The 17,005-nt window shown below is 31.2% G+C and overlaps 1 long non-coding RNA gene across 2 annotated transcripts; it reads left to right on the forward strand.

Moving 5' to 3' along the window:
- The first annotated feature begins 362 nt into the window (after positions 1 to 362).
- LOC143078361 (uncharacterized) lies at positions 363 to 15,434 on the forward strand. Of its 2 annotated transcripts, none has more exons than XR_012979190.1 (5): positions 363 to 643; positions 2,196 to 2,390; positions 5,048 to 5,146; positions 7,629 to 7,842; positions 15,414 to 15,434. It is a non-coding gene; the product is annotated as an uncharacterized LOC143078361 (long non-coding RNA). The 2 variants fall into 2 exon arrangements; XR_012979191.1 differs by lacking the exon at positions 15,414 to 15,434 and adding an exon at positions 8,302 to 9,052.
- The last annotated feature ends 1,571 nt before the right edge of the window (positions 15,435 to 17,005 follow it).

The raw sequence follows: 17,005 nt of genomic DNA on the forward strand, positions 1-17,005 counted from the left end.
TTTTTGTTGTTTCTCATATTCATTTCAAAACTGTCTGTTAGAAATAGCATTGTATCTACCAATCATACAAAAACAACTTCAAAGACGAAAAACAATTTTATAGTAATGAACACCAACAAGATCAAAATGAATATAACACGATTCTAATAAAAGCTCAATAATACGGTTTTGTAAAAATAGTTACGTTTTAGTATGTGTTTTGTTTGACATATTTGTTTATGGGCTATGTTTGTCCCCTTTTGAATTTTAAAATATGGTTAAAAGCACAAACACAATCACAGAAAAAAAATAACAACTAAAACTAAGTGTATGTTTATATTTTTAAAATAGCAATTGAAATGAGTATCATGAAGTAAGGAAATACTATATTGTGAAAATATTAATATCGTTAGAATAATTCATATATCGAAATCATTAAAGACATTGATATTCACTTCAGACACAACACATACCAATATAAATACAACACCTCCAGCGCAAAAGAGAAAAGATGTAACACGACTACTTCATTATGATATTCTGCACGATACTGCCTATATTCAAAGACTAACCACTGATAATGGAATAAATTTTGCTAGGTATCGATCTGCATGTACAGAAATGAATCTTTATACATATTACTATGTGTCGGTGAAAAAAAATGGTGAGTACATGATTATGTCAACAATGCACCTTTGGTTAATTATATGTATAAACCTTCAATTGACTTTCCAATATATGTTCAAGCATACATTCGAGAAAATAAAATAAAATGTGATCTGATTCATGTGTACATTTCAATATTTAAGATATCAGATTGTGTATGAATCAACTAGATCGTGCAATTTTACCAAAGACTTATTTGATAAAGTGTTGTTGCTGACAAAAACCTGTTGGTTGGAACTTGACTGAGTAAAATCATATGATTGGTTTTCAAAATGTATAAAAACAATTTGAGTTTTATTCTTAAGGTCTTTTTCTTTCAATAAATGCCAACTTGTTCAAGTATTTTGTACCAGAATTTCGTTCAAAAGTATGGAGAGGGAAACAAATGTTAATGCTAAGGTCTGTTCACAAAAAAAACAAATCTCCGGCGCAGAGTTCATATCCGTTCCATACATGCTCCGCAATACTGCACTTCATATTGAGTGTAGTGTTACAAAGTATTGAACGGAACGGATATGTGATCTCTGCGCCGGAGATTGAAAAAAAACCGGTTGAAATATAAAGAGACATAATTATCGACAAATATTTTCTATGGAAAATACATGTACAAATTCAGTAATATGAGAGTTTTTTTTTTTAATTTGTTATATTTGTTGATTTTTTATGGAATTCCTATTAATTACCTTGTCTTGGAGTTCAGTATTTTTATACTTTTTTATGTCAATACCTTAAGAAAGGATTCTAATTGTTTGTTTTTGTTTTGTTTCTTAATTAATCAAGACGTCAATACGATAATAGATATATGTTTGAGTTATCTATTTAAAAGTTTTCAATAGGCGTTGTTTACAATTGCTTACTAGCTGTCAGTAACTGCCAGGACTCCAAGATCTGTACTTGGTGTTTTGTTTGTTGTACGGATGTTTTAATACACGCGTTCGGTCTTGCTTTTTTTCGATGTTTTTTAGCTTTGAAAAGAACTGACAGGCAAACCCTTTACACCTCATCTTTATAGTTTGTTACACAACTTCATAGAGTAGGGGGAGGATTTGGTGCATACAAACTAGTGTCACTTTGCCACATTCCGAAATTAGTACATTTTTACAGATGTAATACGGATGACACGGGAATGCGTGTCAATTTATTTTCTTTACAAAGAGAATTCTAATTAAGTTTTCGGGTTCCGTGTAATACTTTGGTTGTTTATAAAAGTACTGAATATGTGAATGCTTAGTATAAAGAAGATACAATATCATACAATCATGGAACGATCAAACCCATATAATTACAATTGCATTATAAGTAAAATAAATGAATTCTGAATAGTTTTCCATTGTCATATCGGAGCCTTTAGTAGCTGACTATGCGGTATGGGGTTTGCTCATTGTTGAAGGCCGTACAGTGACCTATAGTTGTTAATGTCTGTGTCATTTTGGTCTCTTGTGGAAAGTTGTCTTATTGGTAATCATACCACATCTTCTTTTTTATATATGATAGACCATTATACGCCATTGTGAATATGTGTGGTATATAACCTGCAATTATTAATTCAGGACGAAGTGATAAAGCATGGGTTACTTGTCCAGCGCAAAAAGATGTTACCAAAATGGTACAATATGCTATACTTTTTGACAAAGCTTACATTCAAATACTTGTAACCAATACAAGAATACATTGTGCTCGACTACTAACAACTTCCCAAAGAGAAGTACAAAGTTCCTATGAGTCTGATCATCAAAATACAAGTTGTAAGTACTCATAATATCATAACATAACATTTTTCACTTATTGACTCTATAGATACTGTGTATATTTTTCCTTGAACTTTAATCACGTAACTACGCAAATACACTCGCCCCATATTCTGCATCCCTATTCCCTAAACAAAATGTTTGTATGAATTAAAGGAAATCTAGAAAAGCGATTCGAACTCAGCGCTAAAATAAAGTCATAAAATGAGGATTAATTTTTTTCTTCGTTGGATACTGAATTACGTAGTTTCGTGGATACTGGTGAACCATCATTTTATATGTTTAACCAATTACAGATTTTCTATCAGGTTGTATGCAGACTTTTGCAACACCACGCAATCACATATCCACATTTTAAATGTTTCCAAACAGTAAAGAAATGACAGCCGTAGTAAGGTGTCAATTCTGATCAACTCAAAGAGTTTCGAAAAATACTAAAACTCATAGACCGAAAATAAACTTACAATGACATGTATAAAAGTTTTAAAAAAAGATAAACAGACAGATAACAGTACACAAGACACATCATCGAAATCTAAAGACCAAGCAACACAAACCCCATTAAAATCTGGGGGTGAACTCAGGTAAATAATTCTAAATAATACACAGTAAAAGATAACCAATTCGAGTCATGAAGTGAAATAAATTACTTAAATTATGATGATATTCACATTACAGTTTTGTTTAAATACCACACCATATCAGATAAGTAAGACATTGTTTATTATTGTTCCAAAGATGATGTTCTCGAAACTTGTTTTCTGTTATGGATTTTAATATATTTATATATCAAACAGTAAGGAAATGACAGCCGAAGTTAGTTGTCAATTCCGATCAGCTGAAACGGAACAAAGCTAAGACACAGAGAAACACAGAACACAAGCTTATTGAAAAACACAATATTACCATTTTGTAAACAACAAAGTTACCTCGACATATTAATTATCTTAGATGCTCATTTAAAAAATAACAAATTAGAGTTTGCAGGAAATGGCCACAGCATTTATTAACAAATATGATATATGTTCTATTATATGAAATGCAATTTGTGATATGATATGAACTAAAATTCAGTGATAGAAATGCATATGTTTCTTTGAAAATGTTGTATGATGACACCGAATATGTTCGAGGTGGCAGACCATATGTGAAAAGGGGCAAGTTCAAGATAAGCTATTAACCCTGGAAATCAGAGGCTAATGCTATCATAAATTCATACGATTTAAATAAGTCTGTAAACTGCAAATATGTTCTTTAAGAGCAGCAAAATCTGCCATAAATCAAACGACTAACTCTGGAAATCAGAAGTTATCGCTATCATTGATTAATTCAAATCTGCAACTATTTCACATGTTAGAATGTAATAAAATCCATAATTAATCACTTCCAAGTTATCCTTTCAATTTCTGTGTATGTCCACTCTTTTGCGGCCAGTATTCATCTATAATCATCTATTTTTCGTTGATTGACAGTCTCTATAGTAGAATCTGAACAGCTTTCAACATGGTATGACGATATAATCTATGTGGACACTACAAATCTGAAACTAACAATCAAAAACCAAACAGCAGTGTCTTCCGCAGGAATTGCATTCTAACAAATTTATTGCTCTAAAAATCGTTTTCTTTTGCCAAATGTCGACGGTAAAAGGAGGATTATGGGTAAATCAATCACTTGGGAAGATCGATAATCCAATTAAAAACCAAATATTAATAATAATTGACGAAGTAGTATAACGGACATGGTGCCTGAGCACAACCGATAACTGACTTAAAATTTAGATTTTAAATCTTATTAATTTATTTATAATATTCACTTTTTGTACCAGGTCTGTCTATATCATTATCAATTTAAGTTTAGTTTACATGTTTTTCACAAAAAATATATGATGAAATGAATAGCGAACATATTAACGAAATAGCTGAATATTTAAAGGAGAACTAGCTGTCAAATTCATGTACATCGATTTGACTCAAATTCTCAAATTTCATTAATAACAATGTGAAACATTTGTCCATATTATAAAAGTATAAAATAAACAATTTACAACGCATGTGCTCGAGTATATGTAACTTACTTTGTTTCGTGTGCATTGTATGCTAGACGTCATCTTATTAACTACCGAGTTGACCCCCGGAAACCTCTAATGGTTATATAACCGAAATAAACATAACTATAGATATAAATACAAACGAACTCGTGCATTTGGATTTTTCTAGATTTTATTTTATATCATAGATTACAAATATATGTAAAAAAAATTACCCGCATAGCAATTTTTATGAATACATATTCAATGAGGTCGAATTATTTACTTGCGAGTTAATAATTTACCATCAATGTTTCTTAGCATATTTGACAAAATTGAACTATACTTACCTCTGAAAGCGAATTATTATTTCACCATTTACTTTCATTAATGATTTAACAAAAACATTCATATTTAAGATTTTTTATATATCTCGTCGCTAGTGCCTCTTTACGACTTTATAAATAAGTTATGATTTTAGTTTTTATAATTATACACCAACCAGTTCTATGAAGTAAGATAATGATGTGTAACACTTACGTTGTAAAATTGATTCACGTATATAAAACAATGACAGGTATTGGTTTATGACGATACATGTACAAAAATATTCTTACATCTGCAGCACAAACGATGGACAATAGCTATCATCATGCTGTTCCGCAAAATGCTGCAACTCCAATACAAATTGATACACATATATCGGCAGTCAATGTGATGAATTGTAAGTATAACAAAACTGAGGAATTTGATTAGCGAACATATGAAATAAGAAGATATCATATGATTGCCAATGAGGCAACTATTCACAAAAGTTCAAATGAAGTGGATAAAAACAATTATAGGCAACCATACGACCACCAACAATGATAAAACAAAATCGTATAATCGGCTATAAAAAGCTCCTACATGACCAATATGAAACATTTCAATTGAGAAAGATAGCAATCTAATTTATTACAAAACAATTAACAAAAATAATAAAATGACAGACATGAACAAACGACAACCATGTGCAATAAAATACAGGCATCTGACTGGGGACAAGCTTGTCTGTGAGCGCTAAAAACCTTCCCTATTCTAGGAAAGTGTTGTTGCAGCACAACATACGAACAACCTATAAATCTCATTATATTTTGATTGATGTCCCGATGACCTCTGGATATTGCAATTTTTGTAGTTTCCTTGATGTTGTGGGTGGAAAAAAAAACAAATCGAACTTGGTTTATACTTACGTGGTTTGTTTTTAGCATAATTAAGGACTACAATAACGTTAATTACCTTTATTAAAGATATTGCTATTAATAAAATGCTGCATAAAAGTAAGGGGTGAAATGGTTTACCAGGAAACACCTTTCATCCATTGCATAAAGGAAGTGTTTGTAAGCTTTATACATTGTCATTAGATCTTCACCAATGAGAAAATCATTGTAAGCTAAAAAGGGCCCGCCATGACAAATGTTAAACAATTCTAAGAATAAAGCATGAATAAAAAACACGAAAAATTTACAGGCTTTTGACATCAGAAAATCAAAAATGAATATAATGTAGACTCATCAGATCCACAAAGATCACAATAGACAATAAAAGACAGATCATGCAAAGTTTCTGTTTAATGTAATAGACTTATCTGTTATTGAAGAATGTATGTTGTCTTTATACTTACGTAATAGTTTATATCGAAGGGATGTTGTCGTATAGATAAAAACTACATCGTCTGGTTCATATCTAGGCGTGCCTCTTAGTTTTCAAGGGTTAACACTGATATTTCAAATATATTTCGGGAACTTTATACAGATATGTTCAAAAGTCTAGTATAAATGTTTCTACCTTATTTTGGTGTTTTCCTTTATCAATTGGTCTATTCGTGGCAATTGATCTAAAAATAGAAATTACAGTAAAAACAAAAAACCTATTTAACTACTAAACACGAACTGATAACTCAATGACGCTTGACAAAACATTGTTGAAATCTCCATGTGTACATGTGAAAATCCAAAGAGTCTAGCCAACAATACACTCTCTTTAAAACCTCATTTTTATGAAAGTCAAGGTCAATGTCTCTCGGACAAGTCGACCTTTAGCAGTTTTTGTTATTACATATCGTATTTTCAATACTTACAACAAAAGGTACAATACATAAGAATAATGATATTCCTTCACATCACATGGATTTGTTTTATGATAATTTTTATTTTGTAATGAAACCATAAAAGATTATATTAATAAGATGTACGTCCGTGTTGTTGAATAGATGAAATAGAATGATAAAACACATAGAAAAATGATTAAGACAAATGAACAGAAATTGATATAGCTGTTTTGTGAAAAAAAAAATCCTTCAAAAGCGCAGTTCATTTATAAAACACTTTATCATTTTGTATAAGGTCTTAATATAAATATAAATAATTTCTGCATGTAAAACATTAAAGTATTGGTTTACTTTAGACAAAAACAAACTTACACAAAACTTTCTTATATTTCCAACCCAAAAGATGGAAGATACAAAAATGTAGTTATCCGATCCGTTATGCTTACATTTATATTTAAATTATTAAAAGTCGACATGGTTAGAAAACACAAATAACAACACTATTACCAACACAATTATGTGTTTATATTCTTGTAATGGTTAAAAAAAAAATACAAAATTTAACACCATCACAAACTTTATCCCAATTTAATATTCATTGTTTTAGAATTTACATGGAGTCACGTTTTGTGGCGTAGATACATTCGTGTGACGAGTAAACAATTCTGTTGTGAGGCACTTGTATAATGTCGTCAAAAACTGTATGTGTTCGTTGTTATTCGAAAGATTACATGTTTGAAAGAATTATTATGTTATTTATTTGTGTATTTGTGTATTTATTTGTACTCTTATCCTGTCACATAAAGTTGTCATTTTAGCGGTATTTAAAAATTGCCATGTAAGCGAGACTGTTGTCTACCAATATATCCAGGTTCATCTTATCATTTGTTTTCATAATGTCCTCTTCCAAGTAAGGAGTAAGTTAGTTCTTATCAAAGAGTCCGTTTCTATAATTGATGGCGTTTGTTTATGTAGTAGTTCAGTGTTTCTGTTGTTCCGTTATTTTCCTCTTATAGTTGGTGTGTTTGCTCGGTATTATATACTACTATTGCATATTACAAACCCGAAACAGAATACTAAAAGACTAATGTTTAACATTAAATATTTGATTTAGGTGCAATTGATGTAACCTGCGTAACCTGCGTAACCTGCGTAACCTGTCCAGGACAGACAGAAAAAGACGTTATCAAATTAATAAATTATGCTAAACGTCATGATAAAATCTACATGCGAATTCTTGTCACTAATGAAAGAATTAATCATGTTCGACAACTATATTCAAAGACAAAAGTAAATGTTGTCTAAATTTCATCCTCAATCTTCAGTTGGTGAGTAATTAAAATTGTATTTTTTTTAAAGCAGTACATTTTTAACGTTATCTTCATAAACTTATGAAATGTTTGATGATTTCCTATAACCATTAGTACCTGTTTAGTAGCTTTTGTATAATTGAAGAGTTGTTATTACATTTCCGCTTTATATTAAGGACACGGGAATAAACAAAAATCGTGAATTTCATGAAAAGCGAAACAATAAGAGGCAAAAAAACAACTAAGTCAGATGAAATTACAAACGATTAATCGAAGGTAAACAAAAGCCAAATGTTATTTAAAAATAGTAACAAAAATACAAGATAAAGAAAGTTTTATAAATTGGACATATTTGCTAGTAATAACATAAAAGGTACCGATTGTTTTGCACCTGATGCGTATTTCACCAACCTATGTCTCTGTAGTGATGTTCCTGGTCAAAATATTTGAAATACCAAATTTTAAGCTTATTTAAAGGAAAAAGAGCTATAAACCAAAAAAGTCACAAAATTATAGCCTAAATCGTGCAACGATTCGGCGCTTTGCATGAGTGAGATATATTCCTTCATTTAAAATGATTTCCAACATTTTATAGCAGCAAATTTTAATTACACAAAACCCGTATTTCCATGTTAGTACCGACGTAATGGGTACTGGGGGGCTGCTATCCTCGAGGACAAACAGTCCACAAGCTGAGGCATCGATCAATTGGTAGTAATAACTTAACGGTTTGCCTCACTAGATGCGCATTTTGATAATATGCAAGAAACAGTATGATTACGTTTAGCATGTTTGTTCCCTTTTCACCCATTTGAACACTCATCGGGTCTTACATTTCAAATGAACTTTCATTTGATATTGCTGAAAAAAATCAAATGATCAATGTATTGAATAAAAGATGTTCATATTATTGGAATTTAACATGTTTTCAATATTTTATAGTTGTCTAAAAATGTCATGGTTCTATGATGTAATATTATCATTTGATATGCATTCATTAAGTTTATTTATTTATTTATTTAAGATATTTAGTCTTAGATGAATGTTTTTTTAATAGTTGTTATAGTGGAGTGACAGGTCAAGAAAAATGTGCTTATTTTACGACTTTAATGGACCGGCATACCTGCAGGCTAATAACAATTTTTTTGCAAAGCCAATACCTTAAGCTAACTTTTTTGCCCGGTCGTAGACATTTCATGCGGTGCAGTTTTTTTATAAAATGGAAAGAAAAAAGACATTTGAATTTTTTTCAAATTTTTAGATTGGAAAAAAATTGAATTTTGCTACTTTCTTTTGTCTTTAGACATATGATTTTGCAAAATTTTTACAGAGTTAAATTGTTTATTCATAATGTAAAACTAAAGTTCCTTATTTTTTTTTTCTTCTAAATTTTGTACATTTTACTCAGTTTAGCGAAGGCACACTCTGTATTATTTTAACGAAGTGGTTACATTTGTAAATTTATATTACATTGATAATTTAATGATTTTCCGATTTTTCATGAATTAAAATGTTTTAAACTTCCTATTGTAAAGTTTCGAAGCCATTCCAAGTCAGTATTTCTTATAAATTAACTTTAATGGGGATTTTTAACTTTCAATATAGTTCAATGAATATGATATGGACCTCCTCGTTATTCTGATGTTCATTGAAAGATTGTAGTAATGGTTTTAAACTTCCTGTCGACAAACATCGAAAAGTCCTGGCAATAAAAGAATGCATACTTGCTTTAAACATAAACCTGTTAACCCCATTTCATCTTGCTTTGGAATTACAATTACACCATGAGTTTGGCTCTAAAAAATTTATTGAAAATCCAAACTCTCATGGTTTTTGAGCATCCTACTCTGAAGTACGTAGATTTCGAAAACGTTGAGCAAATTTGTAAATAGTAAGAATCCAAGATATGTTCTATGTACCTGATGGTAATGCTGTACTTAAAAAAAGGTGGTCGAATTATACAGGAGGGAGCGTAAAATATTGACTTAAATGATGAAAGAATCGATGGTAAAAATACATTTCACTCCATGGCTAGAGTTGTATTTTAGTATCAAAACGAATCATCAAATGCCCACATGAGTTCCATAAAGATTAAACGGGGACTAGAAAGATCTTTCGCGTTGAATGATTCCAATACCAATCTTATGGAATGTTTACCTTTCGACAAGCCACAGAACAGTATGGACCTCCTCATTATTCTAATGTTTATAGGCAGATTGTGTCTTGTTTCATCGAAGACCGAGAAATATCTGTCCTGTCTTTTGTATTTCTGCGACTTCTTTCGAGACAAAACTTAGATTCGATTCCATTTTCTGCAGAAAGCACTGAACAAATTGTTCCATTTTGGATCGGTTCTTACAAAAGGCTAAATCTGAAATTTCGTCTGTAGCCTCTGCTCCAGTTATAAATGTCAAGCCTCGACATGGCAATAGTATTAACAACTAAGAAACAATGTTTAGATATGTCAACACGATCAACAATATGCAGTGGAATATTTGACAAATAATTGTATGCTGTTGCCCAAATATAAAATGGTCTATTCCAGACGTGTTCGAGGATGAACTTTGGTATATTAGGCTAGCTCTCGTGGCTCTCATGGCTCTTTTGTTTAATTTAAAAGCATTCTTCAATTGGTGTTTAGACGAAAATCGGTAATAAGAATTGAACCAAATGTATGTCACAGCTCATTTGCTGAAAATCCCAAATGCGCTGAAGGTATTGCACAGTTTTTTTTTCTAGAAGAATTCAGAATACGCTCTTGTAAACTATCACCAACCTTCGCATTTTGGGATATGCTTCTTCGTGCAGTTGAGATATTGTTACAGAACATTAGGGCTGAACGAAATGGGTAGTGGCTTTTACATTTGAAAATGATGGCTGCAATGTTGCGATGCTTTTCCATTGCCAATCGGACGAACTATGCTAGGTGGACACCAGACTACATATTGGATATTTTGAGTCTGTCTGAAACCGTAAAATATGTCTTTATGTCAGGTGAGTTTTCAATCAGACATAAACATGGAGCCTTAAATAGTATATGTAGTTATATGGCTACAGAGAAAACTATTATTAAAGATTCTTAAGGTTGTAGAGGCATCATAGGACTGACTAGGAAAAAAACCGCTGTAATTTGATGGATGCTAAGAGACAGATCCTTGCGCATTTTAGTTCTAAAATGATATCAAGATCGGAATTAGTCACAGATGCAGACATTGAACACGAAGAAAACAAGCCAATGGCAATGACACGAGACAAAAAAATGTCTCTGATTTGAAAGGGTATTTGCATTCAAATATGACCGATCCATTTAACGCTGCCAATAATCCTTAGCCATTGATAAATGCAAGTATTTCTACAGAAATGTAAGCCTTAAAAAATCTCTTGAACGTGGCAACCAGATGGTTAAATCTTTTGTGGAAGGCTGCTCTAATGAGTCTGAAACCCATGTCTTCTACAGTTCTATGTGGAGGTCTGCTTTTAATACTTTCGATGATACGACCAAGATCTCAAAACTCAAGTGTAAATCAGGTGACTTTGTTAAGGCACATATATACCCAGTAAAAATAGTTCGTCGTGCATTAGTTCTTGCTAATAGTCGTGAGAAGGTGACTGTAGTCAGGATATTGGCATATCCTATTGATCCCATGCCTTCAGCTTTGTTCCATGATGATGGGAGCATGTTGAAATGTTGTAAAAATCTGATATAATTCACCTCCTTGTAGAGGAAATGTGCTCTTCTTTAAATCTTTCAAGTTATGATATTTATCAAAAGTACCAGGCTTATAACTTGATACGCCAGACACGCGTTCGTCTACATAAGACTCATCATACCGCTTAGATCAAAATAGTTAGAAAGCCAAACAAGTATAAAGTTGAACAGCATTGAGGACGAAAATTCCAATAAATTGTAGCAAATCCGATAAGTTTACAAACGGGAGATTGGGAATCGCCGTTAACATTAGAAGTGCATTCATCGCCTCATTGTATGATCCGAAGGGAAACTTCAGTTATGTTCATGATGATCTAAACAAACTAAGAATGGAGTTTTCCGCCGCAAAGGATGCCAGTTTTGTGAAAAATTCCTCCATGTGAAAACACGTTTTACAGGACATCCACTACAAACCATTAAAAGTCTGAAATGGCCTATATCTGTACTCGACTGTACTGATTTTTACTCGACCAGTCTGAATTCGTCTGAGATTTACTTGATAGTACTCGACTGTAGTCTGAACCATACTTAACAGTCTGAATGTGTACTTAACCATTTTATACGAGTCTGAACCGTACTCGACCTAGTCTGAACCGTACTCGACCTAGTCTGAACCATACTCGACCTAGTCTGAACCATACTCGACCAAGTCTTAACCAACCTAGACCTATTCTTTGTATCTATCAACTGAATTTTATCAATTTAGGAATTATTTTAATAAAGATGAAATTTGAACAGCAACTTGAAATTAAAAATGTATTCAATACAGTATTGAAATTAAAATTTCACAATAATCAATCATAATATAACTTCAACTCAATATTAATCAACACTTACATAATGATGTATATGTATATGTATATTTTCAATATTATTCAAAATTTTATAAATATTTCGGAAGTATTTTATGGTAACTGGACTATTTTCACCATTAACTTAAGCATAGTATAGATATATGGTGTCAGTTGAGTTCAGGTAATAATGCAGTGAATGTTTTTATTAAGATATATATAAAATAGTAAACTATATAAAACAACTTAATAAATTTTTAAAAAAAATGAGAGCTTAATTGTTTTGTTTTATTAAACCAAGAATTTAATATAATCATGATAATAGAATTTCCATAGCAATCCTTGATAACCTTTTTAAAAAAGGAAATGTATTCCAAAGTAACAGTAAAAAAATATTTCAATTAATTTAAGTATTTTTTTTTGTCAAATTAACATGACATACATAAAGCACTTTAATATGTTCTTATTACCTCAGTACATGTGTGTTTTACAGGTAAAAAGAAAACCCTATTTTCTTAAATTCGTTTATTATTTATCTAGTACTTACATGTATATTCGAAAGGCCTTGTTATTTAATTTAAACAGGATGTTGCAATTTTGAATCAATGTTATTTAGAATTTAATACCTTTGGCCAGGTGTGATCTTATTTATGAGTTTGCCCCCAAGCAGAGGTTATACTTTATATTTCACCACTAATCAGAAAAACACTTTTATTTATTTATTTAATGTTATCCCTTTTTTATATAAGCTATATATGATATATTTTTTTTTTTTATCCTAAATATAATCAGAGATATATTTCTTTTATAAGGTTAATTTTTTTATAAATTTTGCTGTTGTTATATATATATGTTGTTAAAAAGAAATTTATTTTAACAGTTTTTTGGTCTAGTATGGTTCAGACTGGTCGAGTATTGTTCAGACCTTTGGTTAAGTATGGTTTAGACTGGAAAAATAGGTCAAGTACATGTTGAGAATGGGTTAAGACTGTTTCAGACTGGTCGAGTAATAGTTCAGACTATTTTCAACGGCAAAGATGAGGGTCAAGTACGATTCAGTACAGTCAAGTATGGTTCAGACTGGGGTCGAGTAATGTCAAGTAAAAGTCAGACCAATTCAGACTGGTCGAGTAAAAATCAGTACAGTCCAGTACAGATATAGGCCATTTCAGACTTTAATGGTTTGTAGTGATCCCACGTGCAATGCGTCAAACGCAAGTTTGGAGAAACTCTCAAATTGTTAAGCCAGTGATCATACTTTCCAAAGACTCATGTTAGTAAGAGGGTAAAAACGGTTTGCTCTCTGTTTTCTTTGAGGGACCTATGTCAGTAGATTTCCTTCAAAATCTTGTTTGTACGTATACGTACAAGGGAAAACAGCTTGCAATACCAACTGTGTATGCAACCAACAGAAATCCGCGTAAACCAATATTTGTTCATGTGAAGGGTCTAATGGTTGTAGAAATTATTTAACTCACCGAGCATTATTGAAAGAAGACGACGATGAAAACAATGACTGGTGTCAGGTTTTCGAAAGTTGTCATGCCCATTGTTTGTTCAACTACCCCATACAACTACTCTTTCTAAGGGGTCCATGTGTGCTTTTGTAAGACAAAGGCACATAAAACCTAAAAGGTTCATAGAGCTAGAATATACGCTGAAACTTTAGTCCATCATTAAACTCATTTGATTTAATTGCCTTGTGAAATATTTGTGACTGGCAATAAATATACATCAAAACCAAATTGTCTATGATTCTTTTTATAAATGCCGTAGAATTCAAAAATATATCTTTAGAATTACATGCGATGTATAAAAAAAATGAATTGAGATTCGGCTGTTCCATCATCTATTTCGTTGCTAGTCTGAATTCCCTTTAAAATGTGCACTTTGTGGATTTATTTTTTTCAAATTAAGTTGAAAATGAAGTGTCACAGTTTTTTTTTAATTACGAATTTCTTGTTAAGTAAAAATTCAGATATTTTTTGTAAACTTTTATAACCTTTTTTGAAAAAAAATTGACAATAGTGAAAAACTCAATCCCTAACCTTTGACCGTTTTAAAATAAAATGCACCATATTTCAATTCTACGACCATGCAAAAATTAAAGAATAAACATTTCTCTTTCCAAAAAGTCATAATTTAGCCTGCAGGTAGGGTGGTCCATTAAAGTTGAAGAAATGTTGGCTTGGTCACTCCACTATTAGTGGATTTGAACTAGATGTCAGTTAACTGCCTGTCCCAAGTCAGGAGCCTATAATATAGTGGTTGTCGTTTGTTTATGTGTTAAATATCTGTTTTTCGTTCATTTTGGTTTATATGAATAAGACCGTTAGTTTTCTCGATCTAGCTCGTTTGAATTGTTTTACATTGTCCTTTCGGGGCCTTTTATGCGATATGGGCTTTGTTCATTGTTGAAGGACGTACAGTGACCTATAGTTGTGAATTTCTGTGTTATTTTGGTCTCATAGGCATTCATACCACATCTTCTTTGTTATATTCAAGTAAAAAGAAAACAAAAAGGCTAAACATAGCTAGACGTTCAAATCTTGATTCCGTAATTATCAGCAGATTGGTTATGACGTCTTCTTAAGTAACATAGAGTATAAGTATAAGTAGGGAGTAATGGCATTAAGGCCTGGGTTTTCCCCAAGAAAAAAAAATTTTGGACAACTATTGCATATTTGCACATAATGTTTGGTAATGCAAAGGGTCAAGAGTATAAATGAAAAACATAACGATTTTCATCTGATATAAAATAATTTAAGAGAAGCTTTATTACGACTATTGAAATAATCTCCCCAAATTTTAAGTTGTTTCTTGGATGCGCACATACTTTTCCAATTTAAATTATACATACAATTTGATGAAAAACAAGGGAAATCAAGAAACGCAGGTCAGCAGTGTTTTCAATAATTCGGTTCGTATTCTCATTGTCGAAAACCGTTTATGGATTTATAGTTGCTTTCTTTTACATCATTTTAGTGTTTAGTTTTAAGATTGGTATTTTTTTTTCTTTATCTTCTTATTCTTATATGTTCTCAAATCAATACATTACTTTTGCTAATGTTGCCTCTAATTTTTTTCAGAGATACAAAGTGTTTGACGAAATTATGGATATGAAGAAAATGTGTAGGATGATAACCTAACCGACGCAACTTATATCCGAAAAAAAGCTATATCATAAGGTTATAAAGAGTACATAATATATGATGAATTGTTAATTTTATTTTAAGAGATAAAACTTTATATGTTTAAATACTATGTGATTATGAAAATGTGAATATGAAAATTATACACAACCATTATAAATTTTCAATTTAAAGTTATATATCCTTCATCAGGACGAGCATCCTTGTGAAAATACTTATAAATTATTTATAAAACCTATTGCAAATATTTTTGTTTATAATGATAAAATGCATAAAAAAATAACACATGTATGAGCTTGTATTTTTTCAATAATAATGCGATTTTGCCAAATAAATTTCAATAACTTTCGTATTCTTTTCTGTCATCTTTATAACTTTAAAAATTTGACCAGTAGTACAAGATCTGCAAAGATATCCATATGTTTAAAACCAACCCTTTACTACATATTTCCGTTAAACAAAGATTTGACTTAAAAGACGTTGTTCGTCTATTCCATTTCAACTGGAATTCAGTTGAAATGGCAAATATAAGCAAATCTATAATATACATTTATTTCCCGTGCCTGAGGGAGATATAAATATTTCTTCACCTAAGATAATTCATATGTCACGAGGGCCTCGCCCGAGGGTAATATGATTTTTCGGGGGTGGAAAAATCTTCAGATCTCCCTAAGTCAAGGGACATGAATGTTTTATTCCACTGCCTATACTTTGTTTACTACTAAGTACCTGAACATAAAACATTCATTTACTGTACACACATTTTTCTAAACCGCTTGTGTTCATAAAAACACGACATAGCATTTTTCTAATTGGCGTGTGTTCATAAAAATACGACATAATTTTAAACATTGATAACTTACCGATCAAAATAGTATGCATTAATTTAGTTATGATTTTACATCTGAAATAACTTTGATGAGTCTTATGTAGACGAAACGTGCGTCTGGAGTACTGAATTATAATCCTGGTATCTTTCATAACTTTTTGAACAAAATAGTATTAGAAACTTTAAAAACTAGTGCAAATGTTTTAAAAATCGTTCAAAATGCTGCTACAATTAATCGCGCGTAACGTCGCACCAGAAAGTCCCGATTTTCAGAGGGGAATATGACATTGAGAGGGGAATATGATGTTTTGTTCGATGTCACATGGAATGGTTTCAACCAATTAAAAACTGATTAAACTGTTAAATGTAACATACAGTGGAATAATAAGTTTTGTTCAATAGGATATTGTTGATCAAATTTATTGATGCATTCTGTACAACATTTTTGATAACACTGTACGTACAACAAAAGTATCCTTTATCGTATACCATGCTTATCATTGTATGACTGCAGTTAAAAAAAAGTAAAAAAAGGCACATCTTATCATTAATTTTGATAGCAACAAATATGCACTAACACTCATTAAAATTGTATATAAGTGTTATAATAAAACTTCAACAAATAGACAGACATGCACTGCAGAAAAAATAAATAAATAATTCAACAATTTAAAATAAGTGCAAGTCAAATGGTTAGCCA

Source organism: Mytilus galloprovincialis, chromosome 6 (genome assembly GCF_965363235.1).
Source record: "Mytilus galloprovincialis chromosome 6, xbMytGall1.hap1.1, whole genome shotgun sequence".
NCBI lineage: Eukaryota > Metazoa > Mollusca > Bivalvia > Mytilida > Mytilidae > Mytilus > Mytilus galloprovincialis.